Source organism: Ovis canadensis, chromosome 11, assembly GCF_042477335.2.
Source record: "Ovis canadensis isolate MfBH-ARS-UI-01 breed Bighorn chromosome 11, ARS-UI_OviCan_v2, whole genome shotgun sequence".
Lineage (NCBI taxonomy): Eukaryota > Metazoa > Chordata > Mammalia > Artiodactyla > Bovidae > Ovis > Ovis canadensis.
The window spans coordinates 52,494,412-52,510,550 of NC_091255.1; positions in this window are offsets into that span (position 1 = coordinate 52,494,412).

Genomic DNA, 16,139 nt, shown 5'->3' on the forward strand with positions numbered 1-16,139 from the left:
ACCTACAAGACCTTTTAGAACTAACATCCAAAAAAGATGTCCTTTTCATTATAAGGGACTGGAATGCAAAAGTAGGAAGTCAAGAAACACCTGGACTAACAGGCAAATTTGGCCTTGGAATGCGGAATGAAGCAGGGCAAAGACTAATAGAGTTTTGCCAAGAAAATGCACTGGTCATAGCAAACACCCTCTTCCAACAACACAAGACAAGATTCTACACATGGACATCACCAGATGGTCAACACCGAAATCAGATTGATTATATTCTTTGCAGCCAAAGATGGAGAAGCTCTATACAGTCAACAAAAACAAGACCGGGAGCTGACTGTGGTTCAGATCATGAACCCCTTATTGCCAAATTCAGACTTAAATTGAAGAAAGTAGGGAAAACCGCTAGACCATTCAGGTATGACCTAAATCAAATCCCTTATGATTGTACAGTGGAAGTGAGTAATAGATTTAAGGGCCTAGATCTGATAGATAGAGTGCCTGATGAACTATGGAATGAGGTTCGTGACATTGTACAGGAGGCAGGGGTCAAGACCATCCCAATGGAAAAGAAATGCAAAAAAGCAAAATGGCTGTCTGGGGAGGCCTTACAAATAGCTGTGAAAAGAAGAGTGGCGAAAAGCAAAGGAGAAAAGGAAAGATATAAGCATCTGAATGCAGAGTTCCAAAGAATAGCAAGAAGAGATAAGAAAGCCTTCTTCAGCGATCAATGCAAAGAAATAGAGGAAAACAACAGAATGGGAAAGACTAGAGATCTCTTCAAGAAAATTAGAGATACCAAGGGAACATTTCATGCAAAGATGGGCTCGATAAAGGCCAGAAATGATCTGGACCTAACAGAAGCAGAAGATATTAAGAAGAGGTGGCAAGAATACACGGAAGAACTGTACAAAAAAGATCTTCACGACCCAGATAATCATGATGATGTGATCACTAATCTAGAGCCAGACATCTTGGAATGTGAAGTCAAGTGGGCCTTAGAAAGCATCACTATGAACAAAGCTAGTGGAGGTGATGGAATTCCAGAGGAGCTGTTTCAAATCCTGAAAGATGATGCTGTGAAAGTGCTGCACTCAATATGCCAGCAAGTTTGGAAAACTCAGCCGTGGCCAGGACTGGAAAAGGTCAGTTTTCATTCCAATTCCAAAGAAAGGCAATGCCAAAGAATGCTCAAACTACCGCACAATTGTACTCATCTCACATGCTAGTAAAGTAATGCTCAAAATTTTCCAAGCCAGACTTCAGCAATACGTGAACCGTGAACTCCCTGATGTTCAAGCTGGTTTTAGAAAGGGCAGAGGGACCAGAGATCAAATTGCCAACATCCGCTGGATCATGGAAAAAGCAAGAGAGTTCCAGAAAAACATCTATTTCTGCTTTATTGACTATGCCAAAGCCTTTGACTGTGTGGATCACAGTAAGCTGTGGAAAATTCTAAAAGAGATGGGAATACCAGACCACCTGACCTGCCTCTTGAGAAATCTGTATGTAGCTCAGGAAGCAACAGTTAGAACTAGACCTGGAACAGCAGACTGGTTCCAAATAGGAAAAGGAGTACATCAAGGCTGTATATTGTCATCCTGCTTATTTAACTTACATGCAGAGTACGTCATGAGAAACGCTGGACTGGAAGAAACACAAGCTGGAATCAAGACTGCCGGGGGAAATATCAATAACCTCAGATATGCAGATGACACCACCCTTATGACAGAAAGTGAAGAGGAGCTAAAAAGCCTCTTGATGAAAGTGAAAGAGGAGAGTGAAAAAGTTGGCTTAAAGCTCAACATTCAGAAAACGAAGGTCATGGCATCTGGTCCCTTCACTTCATGGGAAATAGATGGGGAAACAGTGGAAACAGTGTCAGACTTTATTTTGGGGGGCTCCAAAATCACTGCAGATGGTGACTGCAGCCAGGAAATTAAAAGATGCTTACTCCTTGGAAGAAAAGTTATGACCAACCTAGATAGCATATTCAAAAACAGAGACATTACTTTGCCGACTAAGGTCTGTCTAGTCAAGGCTATGGTTTTTCCTGTGGTCATGTATGGGTGTGAGAGTTGGACTGTGAAGAAGGCTGAGCACCGAAGAATTGATGGTTTTGAACTGTGGTGTTGGAGAAGACTCTTGAGTCCCTTGGACTGCAAGGAGATCCAACCAGTCCATTATGAAGGAGATCAACCCTGGGATGTCTTTGGAGGGAATGATGCTTAAAGCTGAAGCTCCAGTACTTTGGACACCTCATGCGAGGAGTTGACTCATTGGAAAAGACCCTGATGCTGGGAGGGATTGGGGGCAGGAGGAGATGGGGACGACCCAGGATGAGATGGCTGGATGGCATCACGGACTCGATGGATGTGAGTCTGAGTGAACTGTGGGAGATGGTGATGGATAGGGAGGCCTGGGGTGCTGCGATTCATGGGGTCACAAAGAGTCGGACACGATTGAGCGACTGAACTGGACTGAACTGAACTGAACTGGGTGGTTCTCATCCAATCAGCTGAAAGCCCATAAGAGGAAAACTAAGGGTTCCTTGAGGAAGGAGAAATTCTGTGAACTGCAATGTCAGTGCCTGCCCTACAGATTTCAGACTTGTCTAACTAGGCCTCACAATTGACTAAGTCATTTCCTTGGCAATAAATCAGTAAATCAATCAATCAATCTTCTCTCTTTCTCTGTAAATATTTATCTATAAATATATCTATAAATACACAAATATATCTATCAGTTCAGTTCAGTTCAGTTCAGTCGCTCAGTCGTGTCCGACTCTTTGTAACCCCATGAATCGCAGCACGCCAGGCCTCCCTGTCCATCACTAACTCCTGGAGTTCACTCAGACTCACGTCCATCGAGTCAGTGATGTCATCCAGCCATCTCATTCTCTGTCATCCCCTTCTCCTCCTGCCCCCAATCCCTCCCAGCATCAGAGTCTTTTCCAACAAGTCAACTCTTCCCATGAGGTGGCCAAAGTATTGGAGTTTCAGCTTCAACATCAATCCTTCCAAAGAAATCCCAGGGCTGATCTCCTTTAAAATGGACTGGTTGGATCTCTTTGCAGTCCAAGGGACTCTCAAGAGTCTTCTGCAACACCACAGTTCAAAAGCATCAATTCTTCGGTGCTCAGCCTTCTTCACAGTCCAACTCTCACATCCATACATGGCCACTGGAAAAACCATAGCCTTGACTAGACAGACCTTAGTCGGCAAAGTAATGTCCCTGTTTTTGAATATGCTATCTAGGTTGGTCATAACTTTTCTTCCAAGGAGTAAGCATCTTTTAATTTCCTGGCTGCAGTCACCATCTGCAGTGATTTTGGAGCCCAAAAAAATAAAGTCTGACACTGTTTCCACTGTTTCCCCATCTATTTCCCATGAAGTGATGGAACCAGATGCCATGATCTTCGTTCTCTGAATGTTGAGCTTTAAGCCAACTTTTTCACTCTCCTCTTTCACTTTCATCAAGAGGCTTTTGAGTTCCTCTTCACTTTCTGCCATAAGGGTGGTGTCATCTGCATATCTGAGGTTATTGATATTTCTCCCGGCAATCTTGATTCCAGCTTGTGTTTCTTCCAGTCCAGCATTTCTCATGATGTACTCTGCATATAAGTTAAATAAGCAGGGTGACAATATACAGCCTTGACGTACTCCTTTTCCTATTTGGAACCAGTCTGTTGTTCCATGTCCAGTTCTAGCTGTTGCTTCCTGACCTGCATACAGATTTCTCAAGAGGCAGCATACAAATATCTATCTATATTTACATGTATATGTCTGTCTATATATATATATGTATGTATGTTTATATATCTATATGTGTCCACCTATTTGTTCTACTGGTTCTCATGGGTTAAAGAAGAAATCATAAGGAAATTATACAATGTTTTGAAACGAATGAAAAAAAATTGTGGGATATGGCTAAAGCAATATTCACAGAAAAATTTATAGCCTTAATTGTATATATTAGAAAATAAATATATAATGAACAATCTAAGTTACCCATTTGTTTTTTTAAAATTACTTTAGATATTTATTTGGAGTTAATCCTTGAGAAGAACCAGACTTATTCTTTCTTATATCCTCAGCCTACTTCTTGGGGCTTTCTTTCCTTTTTTTTTTGTAGGATGTTAGTTCCCTGACAAGGGATCAAACCTGTGTCCCCTACAATGGGGATGCAGAGTCCTAACGACTGGACCAAGGAATTCCCTAAATTACCCATTTCTATAATTTAGCAGGACCTTCCAAGTGGCGCTAGTGGTAAAGAACCCACCTGCCATTGCAGGTTGGACATAAGGGACACACATTTGATCCCTGGGTTGGGAAGATCCTCTGGTGGACGGCATGGCAACCCACTCCAGTATTCTTGCCTGGAGAATCCCATGAACAGAGGAGCCTGGCAAGCTGCAGTCCATGTAGATGCACAGAGTCGTACACGAGGGAAGTGACTTAGCATGCATGCATAACTCAGCAGAAAAACAAAATGAGTCCCTTAAAAGTAGAAAGAAGAAAAAAATAATAAAAATATATAAAATATAGAATGAAATATCAATACAGGGAATCAATAAGGACAAAGGTATTTCTTTAAGTAGATTAATAAAATGTAAAAATCTCCAGTGTGATTTATCATGAGAGAAAAAGATCACATATTGCAAATATCAGAAATGGAAAGAGTTTCATTACCAAATTTAGGGACATTTGAAAAAATAAGAGAATATCACAGATACATTTATCATATACCAAAGAATTTAAACTTTTTAATAAAACAAAGTCCTAGAAAGTTATGATATCACAAACCAACTCAAGAAGAAATAAGGGCATTATATCTCATCATGATGGCATTATAGGGTCTTGCTGTCTTGCAAGTGGAAACAGTGGCAGACTTTATTTATTTGGGCTCCAAATCATTGCAGATGGTGACTGCAGCCATGAAAGCAGAAGACGTTTATTCCTTGGAAGGGAAGTTATGACCAACCTAGACAGCATATTGGGCTTCCCTGGTGGCTCAGAGGTTAAAGCATCTGCCTCCAATGCGGGACACCCGGGTTCAATCCCTGGGTCGGGAAGATCCCCTGGAGAAGGAAATGGTAACCCACTCCAGTATTCTTGCCTGGAGAATCCCATGGACGGAGAAGCCTGGTAGGCTACAGTCCACGGGGCTGCAAAGAGTCGGAAACGACTGAGCGACTTCACTTAAACAGACAGCACGTTAAAAAGCAGAGACATTACTTTGCCGACAAAGATCCATCTAGTCAAGGCTATGGTTTTTCCAGTAGTCATGTGTGGATGTGAGAGTTGGACTGTGAAGAAAGCTGAGCGCCAAAGAATTGATGCTTTTGAACTGTGGTGTTGGAGAAGACTCTTGAGAGTCCCTTGTACTGCAAGGAGATCCAACCAGTCCATCCTAAAGGAGATCAGTCCTGGGTGTTCACTGGAAGGATTGATGTTGAAGCTGAAACTCCAATACTTTGGCCACCTGATGCAAAGAGCTGAGTCATTGGAAAAGACCCTGATGCTGGGAAAGATTGAGGGCAGGAGGAGAAGGGGACAACAGAGGATGAGATGGTTGGATGGCATCACCGACTCAATGGACATGAGTTTGGGTAAACTCTGGGAGTTGGTGATGGACAGGGAGGCCTGGTGTGCTGCAGTCCATAGGGTTGCAAAGAGCTGGACATGACTGAACTGAACTGAACTGAACTGCCATCTTGCTTAAATAAGAAAACTAGATAAAATATATGAAACAACTGTTTTAGACATTGGATGATGGGCAGTACAGGGCTGAGATATCTAAAAGAAAGGGAACAAGCAAAGTGAGCCCAATGATTGCCTCAAGTTCTGCCTGAAGGCCCTCTTTAAACCATAGTGTCAGGAAAGGGTCCCAGTGTCAGGAAGGGGTCCCAAAGCAGTAGGTTTGCTGTGTCGGGATGAGAGATCACAGCTTAAAGAGACTGTGACACTTGGAATTTACAAAGTAGAATATTAAAGAAAAGGAAGCTGTGTAGAGAGAGAGCTCCAGTGACATGCATGAGTGTTCTTGAGAGGGTCTTTGAATTAACTAAACCACTCATGTGAGAGTCAAACACTGCACATCTCAGTGGACAAGCTGTGAGCTACAGGATTCCCGGAGCTTACAGAAGGCTAGGATATAATCAAGTTTTGATCACCGAGTGGAGAATATTCCTTAAAATATCCAGGTCATTCAGCAGAGACCCAAGAAAGTTAACAGTTTAGTAGTTAATGAGAGCTATTTCAGCTTTATTAAGTTTGGATTGTATATTGTCACCCTGTTTATTTAACTTATATGCAGAGTGCATCATGAGAAATGCCAGGCTGGATGAACCACAAACTGAACTCAAGATTGCTGGGAGAAATATCAACAGCCTCAGATATGCAGATGATACCACTCTAAAGGCAGAAAGAGAAGAGGGAACTAACGAGCTCCTTGATGAGGGTCAAAGCGAAGAGTGAAAAAGCTGGCTTGAAACTCAACATTTTAAAAACTAAGATCATGGTATTTGGTCCCATCACTTCATGGCAAATGGAAGGAGAAAAAGTGGGAGCAGTGAGAGATTTTATTTTCTTGGGCTCCAAAATCACTGTGGACAGTGACTGCAGCCATGAAATTAAAAGATGCTTGCTCCTTGGAAGGAAAGCTATGATAAACCCAGGCATCATGTTAAAAAGCAGAGACCTCACTTCTCTGACAAAGGTCTGTCTAGTCAAAGCTATGGTTTCACCAGTAGTCATGTATGGATGTGAGAGTTGTACCATAAAGAAAGCTGAGTACCGAAGAATTGATGTTTTTGAATGGTGGTGCTGGAGAAGACTCTTGGGAGTCCTTGGACTGCAAGGAGATCAAACCAGTTAAACCTAAAGGAAATCAACCCTGAATATTCATTGGCTGGAAGGACTGAACTGAAGCTGAAACTCCAATAGTTTGGCCACCTGATGCAAAGAGCTGACTAATTGGCAAAGACTCTGATGCTGAGAAAAATTGAAGGCAAAAGGAGAAGATGGCAGCAGAGGATGAGATGGTTGGGTGGCATCACTGACTCAATGGGCATGAATTTGAGCAAACTCTGGGAGCTAGAGGAGGATAGAGAAGCCTGGTGTGCTGTAGTCCATGGGATCGCAGAGTCAGACATGACTTAGTGACTAAACAACAACAACAGCAAGTTTAGATCTTCCCTAACAGCTTAAAAATAAACTTCAAATGAATTAAGTTCATCATGGATAATTTCGAGACTAGCCTGTTAAAACAAAGTTCAGTATCTTGGAAAACAACAAAATGCAACACCTCAGTTCTTATAGCAAATCATGGTCTGGGTAAAAATGTTTGCAATGCTTTTATCTGACAAAAGATTTGCATCTAGAATACATAAAGAACCCCTGCAATTCAATTATAAAAAGAGGCAAATAGGTCAATTAAAATGTTAATGAAAGACCTGGACACTTTGCAAAAGAAAATGCACAATGGGCTAATAAGCTCATGAAAAAACATCTAATGATGGCTAATGCTGACATCTTTAGTCATCAGAGAAGTGCAAAGTAAGTCCACAGTGAGATACCACTACATACCCGCTTAATGGCTAAAATTCAAAAAGACTGGTGGTCCAATGGTTAGAACTCAGCACTTTTACTGCTGTGGGTCCAGATTCAATCATTTGTTGGGGAACTAAGATCTCACAAGCCACATGGCATGGGCAAAAAAAAAAAAAAAGAAAGAGAACACCAAGTGTCAGAAAGGAGATGGAACAATCTTATACATGTGTACATTGTACAAATGGAAAAATCACTTTGAAAAACAGTTTGGCAGTTTCTTAAAAGTTAATCACGTCAATCATATACGTATCCTGTGATTCATTCACACACTCTTGGTACTTATCTAAGAGAAATAAAATATATGTCTATAAAAATCTTTAATGAGAATGTTCGTGGAAGTTTTTTTCATAGTAGCCAAAAAAGCTAGAAACAGCTCAAATGTCTATCAGTAAGGGACTGAATGGACAAACTGTGGTACATTTCTCATCAATAAAAATAAACAAATTACTTATATATACTACAGCATTAATGAATCTCAAAAAGTTTATATTGAAGGAAAAAAGCCAGTGCCAAAGAGTATTTATTATATGATTCCATTTGTAGAAAGTTCTAGAATAAGGAAAACAAGTCTGTGGTCCTAGAAATCAAAGCAGTGGTTGCTTCTGGTGATGGTGGGGATTGACTGGGAAGAGGCAGAGGAGAACTTCCTGGGAGCGATGGAAGTGTTTCGTGTCCTAATTGGTGTGTGGGATACATGAGCGCATGTATTTATTAAATCATTAAATGACAGTGATTAAAATTGAAACATTTTGCTGTATATAAAATGCACTTCAATAAAGAAGAACCACACTGACATACTGAAATGACTAAAATTAAAAAGAATAATAAATAGAATGGATAAACAACAAAGTCCTACTGTATAGCACAGAGAGCTGTATTCAATTGCCTATGATAAACCATAATCGAAAAATGTATATATACATTGAATATATATAATTGAATATATATAATTGAATCACTTGGCTGTATAGCGGAAATTAATACAACATTATAAATCAACTAGACTTCAATAAAATAAATTTTAAAAAGAGTAAAAATACTGGATATTGGGGAAGTATGTGAAATAACATGACCTCCCCTACATTGATGATGAGTATATAAAATGGTACAACTACTTTGCAAGTCTGGGAGTTTCTTACAAATGTAAATATGTACTTCTCATGTGACCTGGTGTTTCTACTTCTAGGTATTTACCCAACTGGAATGAAAACACCTCATTACACAATACTTTATACAATGCCATTTTTAGCAACTTATACTAGTAAGAAGAACTGAAAAATTCCTAAAGTCCAGCAACAACAATGGACCACTAAATTGCAGTACATTTATATAATAGAATATTACATAGCACTAGGTGCTAGTGAAAAAGAACCCACCAATACAGGAGACGTAAGAGACGCAGGTTCAATCCCTGGGTGGGGAAGATCCCCTGGAAGAGAGCATGGCATCCCACTCCAGTTTTCTTGCCTGGAGAATCCCATGGACAGAGGAGCCTCGTGGGCTAATGTCCATAGGGTTGCAAAGAGTCAGACAAGACTGAAACAACTTAGCACACAAGTAATGAATTAACAACATAAATGAATTTCCAAAATGTGCTGAGTAGGAGACGCCACACACAACGTAGCAAATCCGTGATTCCTTTTACATGAAATTCTAAAAAAGCCTAGTCTGCAGCAAAAGGGAGTAGATAAATAGTTGCCTGGGGTCGGGGTTGGGCAGAGGGTTGACTAGGAAGAAGCACTAAAGAGACTTTCCCAGTGATGGGAATATTCCCTGTCTTAATGGTGGGTATATGTGTTGGTCAGAACTCATTGACTGGTCCAGTTAACCTAGGTGCATTTATTGTGTGTAAATTGTACTTCAGTAATGCTGATTTTATAATGGAGAAATTAAATGACAAAAACCTTCTAGGACTGAAAAAGAATAGAATACCTACATAGTCTAAAATCATAAAATAAATTGAATAAACACTCAAAAACATTCCCACAAAGCAAATTCCATGATCAGAGAACTTCATCACTAAATTTAATCATATAATCAAGAAGGAAATACTTCCAAACAGTCACAAATGACTCCAGATTATAGAAAACATATCATTTAACATATTCTTAGTACCAAAGCCTGGCATAGAAGGTACAAGGAAGAAAAATAACAGGTCAGTCTTACTCATGAACATAAATTCAAAAGTCCTAAATGAATAAAACATTAACAAACCAGTAATAAAAGAAAAAGGTAATACATCATGACCAAATGGGTTATCCCAGATATAGAGTTTAGTAACATTAGAAAAATCAGTTAATCTAATCCTCCGCATGAACAGGAATGAAGAATTAAAACCATATATTCATCTCAGAAACAAAGTATTTGATAATATTGCCACTCATTAATGATTAACATTTTGAGCAAATTAAGAATAGAAGGGAACTTCTATAACTTGATTAGAGATATTTATAAAAAGCCTATAGCAAACATCATATCTAAGATTGAAATCTTTCCCTCTGAGGTCAGAAACTGGACAAGGATGCTTGTTATTTGTTGAGAAAGAAAATACCTATTATTTGCAAAAAATCTGATCATGTAGTAAGAAAAATTGTCACAGATAAATTATTTCAATTTATAAAAATGCTCAATAAATTATAAGAATCAACTTAAAAATTGAAATTCACAAACAACCCAATTTAAAAATAGTCAAGGTACATGAATAGATATTTCTCCAAAGAAGATATACAAGTGGCCAATAAATATGAAAAGATCCTCAACATCATTAGGTATTAAGAAAACAGAAATCTGATACCACTTCACACCTTTTAGGAGGCCTATTACGAAAATTGAAAGATAGTAAGTACTGGTGAGGCTGTAGAGAAATTGGAACCCTTCTATGTTACTGGGAATGCAAAATGGTTCAGCCACTGTGGAAACAGTTTGGCTGCTCCTCAAAAAGTTAAACATAGAATTACCATATGACACAGCAATTCGAAAAAATTGAAAACAGATACTTGTACCCAAATGTTCACAGCAGCCTGATGAAGGGTGATGGAAATATTTTGGAAATAGATAGTGGTGATGGTTTGCATAACATTGTGAGTGTAATTAATGCCACTGAATTGTACACTGAAGAATAGTCAAAATGGCAACTTTTATGTTATATATATATTTTAGCACAATTAAAAAAACCATCAACTGCTCATCTCTACCAGCAAGAATTTGAAAATGAAATTTTAACAAAGTATCTTTCAAAATAGCATAAAACTTATGAATAACCTAAAATAAACCTAACAAAATATGTAGAAGCCTTCTTTGAATAAAATGAGAAAATTTTATTGATAAATGTTTAAGGTGAACTAAGTAAAAAGAGAAATATACTATATCCAATGATTGGAAGACTCAGAATTATACAGATGTCAATTTTATACAAATTAAGCTACAGATTCAATATAATCACAATTCCAATATATATCCTTTTAAGTTTAGTTTTTAATCCATAATTTTGTCAGTCATACCTCAATAAAGCTTGTTTTCATTGCACCAAAACACAAGGGAAACACAAGTGGCCAAGAAAAAACAAGACACATTTAAGAATAAATAAGATGGCAGGACTTGCCCTACCATACCTCAAGACTTATTATAAAGTTTTAATAAGTAAGACATTATAATTTGGTGTAAGGATAGACAAAGAGACCACTAAAGCAGAACACAGAGCTGAGAAACAGACCGACACATGCACAGATACTTGATCAGAGACAGGAAAGCAGTGGGAAAAGCACTTAAAAAAAAAAATCATGAATGGAGCTGGATCAAACTGAAATTGGATCCCCACCTCACACCATACACAAAATGTACTCCAAGTAAATTACAGACCTTGAAGTAAACACTACAAAACTCTTGTAAGATAATTTAAGAAAAAATATCATAACCTCAAAATAAGAAAGACTTCTTTTAAAAAAATATTTAGTTGGTTGCATTGGGTTGCTGCAAGCAAGATTTTATTGCATCATGCAGTATCTTTCACTGTGGCTGGTGCCCCAGCTTAGCCGCATCCTTTGTGGCTGACTATAATCATTGTCATTCCACCTGGGATGTGGTATTGCTTCTGATTTAATATCTTGGCAGGGGGTACTTTCTACTTGGTCTTTTCTACTTTGACGGTTCTTGTTTCAGGAAACCAATATGGGGGTTCTGCTTTCTGCCAAGAACATCTATTTCAGTTATGTATTCAGGGACCAAGAAACTAACCACCGGGTAAGTCTGTGGGCCTACTGGACCCACTGTGGGAATGACTTTGCCAGGTCTCCTTTTATTGCTTGGCTTCTGGATGCCCCGACTCTAATACGTGTTCGTGATGGCATTTTGATCCCCCTTATATCTGTCAGCTCAGATCCTATACCCAAAAGCCTTGAAAGAGCTGAATCTTTCGCTAGTGTACAATTGCTCTGAGAAATGGCTTTGGAGGAAGAGTGAGATAATTACTATGAGATAAGCTTGTTGTGGAATTCCAAGATTCTTCCTGAAGGGAACTGTCCTCCTGTTTGATTAACAGATTCTGTAGCTGAAAAAATGGCTAGGGTCTGGAAACTGGGTGATGGATTGTGATTTTTTTCCTTCACAGTGGCTGACATCAGCCTTCTGTTTACCCATTCTTGCTTTTTATATAAAAAAAAATTATTTATTTGGCTGCACCAGGTCTCAGCTGAGGCACACAGGATCTGCAATCTTCACTGAGGCATGTAGAATCTTTAGTTAATGCATGCAAACTCTACATTATAGCATGCGGAATTTAGTTCCCTGACTAGGGACTGAACCCAGGGACCCTGCATTGGGAGCAAGGAGTCTTACCCACTGGACTACCGTAGAAATCTCAACTTGTTTTTGGTTATATAAATCCAGAAATACCTTCATTGGCTGTCCACCTACCTAGGAAGACCACAGTCTGCCATGTGAAGACCATTAGCGATCACAGTAGATTGTCGTTTTCCATTTTGGTCTTTTTGCGCATATAATTACATCCACCTTGACTCTGATGACTAAGTGCCATCATCTGGCCTCTGTTCTGGGTCCCAGTCATACCCATTGACTTTATGAAGCCCTGTTCCATAGTGATATCCACTACTATCAACTTTGGCCTGCAAAGAATAGCCCCTACTGAGTGGCAAATGATGCCGGTGTCTTTCCAACAACTGGCACGTTTCTTTTTTTTTTTTTTGGTTAAATTTTATTATTGACTGCACTGGGTCTTTGATGTGGCACACAGGCCCTTCATTACTGTGTGTGGGCTTTCACTGGCTGTGGTGAGCAGGGGCTACTGTCTAGCTGTGGGGCGTGGACTTCTCCTTGCAGTGGCTTTCCTTGTTTTGGAGCATAGGCTCTTGGGCTTCAGTAGTTGCAGCACAAGAACTCAGTTGTTGTGGCGCATGGGCTTAACTGCCCCACTGCATGTGGAATCTTCCTGGACCAGGGACTGAACCAGTGTACCCTGCGCTGACAGGCAGATTCTTAACCACTGGACCACTAGGAAAGTCCCAATAAAGCATGTGTCTTCTCACTTTATTTAAGGGACTGTCTTTGGATCTTCCTGAGGAACACAGGAAGCTGGAGGGTTCTCTGGTCTTATATAATGATTGCATTCTGGTGAGCTCATCTTTCTAAGCCTTTTGGCCTTTCCCCTCTACTCTGTCAAGGAAACGCTAGCATCTCCACCTCATTTGCTGTAACACATGATTTCCTCCAAACTTTGCCGCTTTATCCCAGTAGCATATTACAACTGGCTTCAGATGTCCTTTCCAGGGCTTTAAAATATTAAATGCTTAGTCATGGCAGAGTATCCCAGATCAATATAAACTCTCCACTCTCCAGCCTTTTATTCCACTCCCCGACTCTAGGCCAACACCCTCAAGAACTGTTCTCAAGCATGTTCTCCCAATTTCTGCTGCTACCTTAGCCAGATCCTGCAGCACTTTTTGGTGAATAATCCCTTTCTCCCCTTAGCTAGGATAGTACTTCCCCACTTGTTCCAGGTTGAGACTTGCCCATGGTCATGTCTCTAGAATCCCGGAGTGGGATCAGGGCCAGATCTTGAAGAGAACAAGTATCATCTTGTGACGCCTCTGCCTCAGGTGAGGACCTTGCATCTTATCTGACAAGGAGACACTGCTCTCTTCCATCAAGGGAGAGAGGCCATGTCTATTGGCCCTATTGGTTCAGGATAACATGGGGATTCTAGAGCAGATGTTTCCATACCAGGCCTCAGTGTCCCACTCCTTCCCTCCCTCCTGCTACTTCCACAGCAATATGGGAGTGATTTTCAGCACAGTGTAGCCACACTGGGTACAGATGAGAACTTCCTTGAGTGCTGCCCTAGAAGACTCCTGGGTTTTACACTGTATCCTGAGTTAATAGCCATTGTGAGTCTGTTGTGTTTTTTCCTTTTAGCAGTTTGATGGCATTTATCAGTGATTGACTGGCCACAATCCTGCTAATTCCCATCTCCCTCCCATATCACAATTACTAGAGATGCACACAGGTGGTGCGTCCCTATATTCACCAGGGTGAGAGTTTTAGTAATTGTGCTGGTGCTCTGGGTAGCAGCACCCTACTTACCCTAGCCACGGAATTCTTATCATTGTTTGGATGGTGAGTGATCCAATTCCAGAATCCCATGCAGGGGATCTGCTTCCTAGGATCACTTTAGATACCAACTGGGTTTGGCAGGGGAGGGAGGTCCCCCTAGGAATAAAACCTCAGTTGAAGATTTGAAGGCATGTACATTTTTTGAGTTTTTTTTTGGTTTTGTTTTGGCCACACCATGAGGCATGTAAAAATTTTAGTTCCCCGGGTGAGGGATAGAACCCAAGCTCCCTGCAGTGGAAGTTCAGAGTCCTAACCACTAGACTACCAAGGAATTCCCATATTTGAGAACTGATGCTAGTGGTAAAGAACCCACCTGCCAACGCAGGAGAGGTAATATCCCTGGGTTGGGAAGATGCCCTGGAGGAGGGCATGGTAATCCACTCCAGTATTCTTGCCTGGAGAATCCCATGGACAAAGGAGCCTGGTGGGCTACGGTCCAGAGGGTCACAGAGTCAGACACGACTGAAGTGACTTAGCATGCACACACATGAGGAACTACCTCCAAGTGAGAAAGTGGCACAGAAAAGAGAAGAAGGCTGATAAAGGCTGCACGATCAAGGAAATTAAGCTTGTGGGCTGGAAGTGAGTCCTGCTGGGGACTCAGGAAACCAGTAACGATGAAGCCTCAGGACTATCCCACCAGATGGCTGAGAGAACTGGGGCATTTATCCACCAGTCACCATCAGTTATTGCCTGAGGGTTGTTGAAGATTGGAGTAGAATTCCTCAGAATGTTCTGCCTGCCTAGCATCTGAGTAGTGCAGCTTCAGTGGCCAGAGATAAGAGCCCTTGGGCAGCGTTGCAGTTTTCTGGGGCTGGAAGTTTGTCCCCAGTGCTTAGGGAGTGTGGGAGGGATGCTGATAACATCTGCTATACCGAGGGGGGGAATCCTTTCTCTAGATACAACAATGGTTCCACTCAACTGACAGCAATCCATTTCTGAGAATCTCGATTCTTCACGAATGAAGTGGTCACCTGACATGGTTTGAAAAACAACAGTCAACTGAAGTGCTGGCTAAGGGCAAAGTGAAAATTAAATGAGTAATGAAACAGGAAATTAAAAATATCAACTTCTAACCGGTTACAGAAATAAGGACTGTAGAAGCTATGGATATTTTCTTGCTTGCTTGTTTTATATTATATACTCTGTGTGCATATGTATATATGTATGTATATAATTTTTTCCTTCCTTCCTTTGCTTTATCCTCTTATAAAAGGATTGTTGTTGGTAGTGAGCTTTATTATTTAGTCTTTAGGTCCCTTTCGAGAAAAATATAAGTTTCCCTGGTGGCTCAGTGGTAAAGAATCCACCTGCCAATGCAGGAGACATGGGTTTGATCCCTGGCCAGGAAGAGTCCCCTGGAGAAGGAATTGGCAGCCCACTCCAGTATTCTTTCTTGGGAAATACCGTGGACATCGAAGCCTGGTGGGCTACAGTCCATGGGGTCTCAAAGGGGTCAGATGTAACAGCGACTAAACAACAACAAAAGAGAAAATGTGGCTGAACTCAGAAAGGTGTTACCATCACCCAGAGATGGATATTGTTACTGCAGAGACTTTGCAACTCTGCTTTGTGGGGAGCGCTAGAGCACAGACCTTTGTACAAATGACAATTACATCTTTTTTTTTTTTTTTGGACAATTGCATCTTAATGGGCAAAGGCATGAAGTTGTTATTGTTCAAACATGTATAGAAAAGATGTGTGCACATGCTAAGCAGAAAGTCTCTGCTTTTTCTGTGCAGGTTATTTACTTCTTGCTTTCCCTGGTGGCTCAGACAGTAAAGAATCTGCCTGCAATGTGGGAGACCAGGGTTGCATCCCTGGGTTGGGAAGATCCCCTGGAGAAGGGAATGGCAATTCCAGTATTCTTGCCTAGAGAATTCCATGGACAGAGGAGTCTGGCAGGCTACAAAT